Raw genomic sequence first — 5,284 nt, 5'->3', positions numbered from 1 at the left:
GTTTAGTTGTTTTATCATTTATTGATCATACTGAACACAATCATGATTATCATGTAGTAGTACTTTATGTTTCAAGTAATTTTTCAGGGTGATTAACTCACCCTGTATTGTAGCGAAACGTCTCATATTATAGCACAATACTTGTTAGGTCGACCTCTACCCATAGCCCGAATATCATCCAAATCTGGGAGATATGCATTTTTCATGAAATCCATCATGAAACATCATGGATTTTTGCAAAAATTGTTGAAAATTGAAATCGCTCAAACTCTCAGGAATGATAGTACTTGACGAGAGAAACAATAATATTGTCATCACATTGGCGAAATTCACTGCTATTCATGAGTTATAAGCATTTGAAGATGAGTGATTTTTCTGATATCAGATTGGAGGTAAGATTGTATGTTTTCGCCCCACTTGGATGTAATGAGCTGGTTTTCGTGCGTCATATGGAGGCCGAAAATGATTGTTTTCTGACCAGTCCGGTAAATTTTTTACGGCCCTAGGGCTGTAAAATAACCTTGAAGTCAGCTGATTCTGATTTGATGTGAACGTGTTTACAAAATGGTTTATGAAACGGAATCAGTTTATGCTTCTAGAATTGAATAAGTATTCTGCAATAAGATACTATCATTTTATTTGGATGAATGAAATACAAATAATGAGATATTATAAACTATTCAAATTCAATTTTCAGAGTATAATAGAATCTAACCTCAAACCTCCTAGTACAGCGTTTATCATGGAACATGGTGGATAAACGGAATCATTTTATGCTTTTAGAATTCAATAAAGTATTCTGTAATAATATGCTATCATTTTATTTGGATGAATAAAATATAGATAAGATATATATTATAAACTATTCAAATAATTCTATTTTCAGAGTACGGTATGATAGAACTTCTAACCTAAACTTCCGTTGACATTCAGATTGGCCAAATTTCAAGTGTGCTAAAACAGCTGATCAAAAACTTTTCATTCTTTGTGTTTATCATTCAATAATCAAAACATTTATAATAATATCATCTTATTGTCATTTGGAAGAATAAAAAGTATCAACTCAATCTCTTACATAATTGAAAATCATCTTTTAGGTTATTTAGACAAATCAGAATAAAAAATAAAAATACTTGGACAATTTCTTGATATTCAGATTACCTCAGATTTGCTAGAGCTATGACCTTCCACTTTTGCTTTTGGAAGTGCTTAATAAACAATTATTCTCATATATATATATATATATATATATATATATATATATATATGTTTATTTTTCTGTGTGGCGAAAAATAGCGTTCGCACCACGGGCAAAAATGTTTTTCCGGCTCTCAATCTTTTCTAGTCCTCGGCCTACGGCCTCGGACTTGAAAACCGATTTCGAGCCGGAAAAGTCTCATTTTCGGCCCTAGGTGCGAAATATACTATTCAGTGCATAACTCACTCTGTATTGTAGCGAAACGTCTCATATTATAGCACGACACTTGTTAGGTCAACCCCTATCCATAGCTCGAATATCAACCAAATCTGGGAGATTGAATTTTTCAAGAAATCCATGAATTAAATACTAAACCCAAATAATATTTTCAAAGTAACGAACGTAATATTTTCATAGTTGATCATAATCGATTCATAGAAGAACATAATTTGATAAATAAAGAAACAAACATAATTATTGTTAATTTATCAATTTATTTTATTCCTGTTTATTCTAGTACAAACTATACTAATATCACAAGTATCTCCAGTTATCATTACCTAAAAATGTTTAAATTCTATATGACTATCACAGAATATGATACCATGAATAATATTGGTATAGTACAATTTGAAATACAACGAAACTTCCTTAATGATACAAATAATGGACTTGGAAGGAAATATATGGTAAATTTGAAAATTGTAAGCAACCAAATCTGAATTTTCATTATCAAAAACTAAGTAGATACCTCCATTAATAATCACCAACGGTAACAATAATATAATATGAATTCCTATTATTACTTCTTACACAAATACAACTCTGACATAAATGCAAACTAACTCTAAAATATAAAAAATAAATGTGCTTAAAGTATGTTAGTGTGAACTGAAATATAAGAAAGTTAGTAAACTACCTAGCATAGCTTGTAATGAATCTGTCAGTCTGTGAAACTACAGTTAAAAATAATGTTATTTCCACAAATATAAAAAATAAATGTGCTTAAAGTATGTTAGTGTGAACTGAAATATAAGAAAGTTAGTAAACTACCTAGCATAGCTTGTAATGAATCTGTCAGTCTGTGAAACTACAGTTAAAAATAATGTTATTTCCACAAATAAATTAATAAAACTATCAATTTATCATCAAAGCAGGCATGTATTCAGCATGTCATTCATATTAATTACTAGCAGGTACCCGTGCTTCAAAAGGGTCTATTTTAAAACTTGGCGTAATGAAATCCAGAAGAATTGAAAATAGGCCTATAAGAATCCTCGGTTGATTAAGAATTTATAAGCAGCATTTCAAGTAAATCAGTCCAGTAGTTCAGACGTGATGATGCGTCAAACATAATTCCCCTATCCTCTCCACGTGTGTATACGTGTTTAAGCCAGTCCTTTCCACTATTATAGAAGATGATAGATAGATGGATATATCATCCATTTATCTATTATCTTCTATACTATAACAAAGGGAATGAATGAAAATAAATTTTGAAAGGTTTGAGATATCGATGTGCGGTTTTCACCATATCTTTTGTCTGGAAATCCTGTATAGGAATCATGTATCATATGACCACCTTTCAATTAAAACATAATTGAATGCGTCAAACATAATTTTCCTATACTACTTTACACCTGTATACGTGTATAATCCAGTTCTTTAATATAATAAGAAATTTCAATTCCGACCATATGATTTGGTGATTTTTTTATGAAATCGTATGTACTATTAATGAAGTTTGAACATTAATTCTGAAAAATCTAGAAGGAAAAATGATATTTGGGCTTCCAGGTGCACGAGATTGATATTTTTAGAATCTATGTTAAATTTGAAAATTGTAAGCAACCAAATCTGAATTTTCATTATCAAAAACTAAGTAGATACCTCCATTAATAATCACCAACGGTAACAATAATATAATATGAATTCCTATTATTACTTCTTACACAAATACAACTCTGACATAAATGCAAACTAACTCTAAAATATAAAAAATAAATGTGCTTAAAGTATGTTAGTGTGAACTGAAATATAAGAAAGTTAGTAAACTACCTAGCATAGCTTGTAATGAATCTGTCAGTCTGTGAAACTACAGTTAAAAATAATGTTATTTCCACAAATAAATTAATAAAACTATCAATTTATCATCAAAGCAGGCATGTATTCAGCATGTCATTCATATTAATTACTAGCAGGTACCCGTGCTTCAAAAGGGTCTATTTTAAAACTTGGCGTAATGAAATCCAGAAGAATTGAAAATAGGCCTATAAGAATCCTCGGTTGATTAAGAATTTATAAGCAGCATTTCAAGTAAATCAGTCCAGTAGTTCAGACGTGATGATGCGTCAAACATAATTCCCCTATCCTCTCCACGTGTGTACGTGTTAAGCCAGTCCTTTCCACTATTATAGAAGATGATAGATAGATGGATATATCATCCATTTATCTATTATCTTCTATACTATAACAAAGGGAATGAATGAAAATAAATTTTGAAAGGTTTGAGATATCGATGTGCGGTTTTCACCATATCTTTTGTCTGGAAATCCTGTATAGGAATCATGTATCATATGACCACCTTTCAATTAAAACATAATTGAATGCGTCAAACATAATTTTCCTATACTACTTTACACCTGTATACGTGTATAATCCAGTTCTTTAATATAATAAGAAATTTCAATTCCGACCATATGATTTGGTGATTTTTTTATGAAATCGTATGTACTATTAATGAAGTTTGAACATTAATTCTGAAAAATCTAGAAGGAAAAATGATATTTGGGCTTCCAGGTGCACGAGATTGATATTTTTAGAATCTATGTTCAAAATTATGAGATCTAAATCATTCCCGTTTTTCCGGTATGCAAGCCACAAGTTGACATGTTTTGATGCGAACAAACGAACAAACACAACCCTACTCTCTCTTATTATATAGATACAATCAACATTCCTAAAAGTGCCTCTATATTTATAAACATGACATCAATTAAATGTGCTCTGTTATTATAGCTCTGGAATGACATTGTAGTAAATCATGGGAAATGATAGTGATTTAGTTTTCAATGTCAAAAAATCAAATCGAATTTTAAATCTACGGAACTGTAAGAACCAATCCAAAAAAAAAAAAATAAATAAATACCAACTAATCAGTATCTGTAGCTGAGTTCAAATCTGCAAAACCGTAAGAAACAATACATAAAAAACAAAATAAATCCCAACTAATCAGTATCTGTAGCTAAGGTCAAATCTGCTAAACAGTAAGAACCAATATGTAAAAACAAAATAAATCCCAACTGATCAGTATCTGTAGCTGAGGTCAAATCTGCTAAACAGTAAGAACCAATATGTAAAAACAAAATAAATACCAACTAATCAGTATCTGTAGCTGAGGTCAAATCTGCTAAACAGTAAGAACCAATATGTAAAAACAAAATAAATCCCAACTAATCAGTATCTGTAGCTGAGGTCAAATCTGCTAAACAGTAAGAACCAATACCTGAAAAACAGAATAAATCCCAACTAATCAGTATCTGTAGCTGAAGTCAAATCTGCTAAACCGTGAGAACCAATATGTGAAAAACAAAATAAATCCCAACTAATCAGTATCTGTAGCTGAGGTCAAATCTGCTAAACAGTAAGAACCAATATGTAAAAACAAAATAAATACCAACTAATCAGTATCTGTAGCTGAGGTCAAATCTACTAAATGATAAGAAACAATATGTGAAAAACAAAATAAATCCCAACTAATCATTATCTGTAGCTGAGGTCAAATCTGCTAAACCATAAGAACCAATACGTGAAAAACAAAATAAATCCCAACTAATCAGTATCTGTAGCTGAGGTCAAATCTGCTAAACAGTAAGAACCAATATGTAAAAACAAAATAAATCCCAACTAATCAGTATCTGTAGCTGAGGTCGAACCTGCTAAACCGTAAGAACCAATATGTAAAAACAAAATAAATACCAACTAATCAGTATCTGTAGCTGAGGTCAAATCTGCTAAACAGTAAGAACCAATATGTAAAAACAAAATAAATCCCAACTAATCAGTATCTGTAGCTGAGGTCAAATC

Source organism: Nilaparvata lugens, chromosome X (assembly GCF_014356525.2).
Source record: "Nilaparvata lugens isolate BPH chromosome X, ASM1435652v1, whole genome shotgun sequence".
NCBI lineage: Eukaryota > Metazoa > Arthropoda > Insecta > Hemiptera > Delphacidae > Nilaparvata > Nilaparvata lugens.
Note: the sequence above shows the minus strand (reverse complement) of the source record.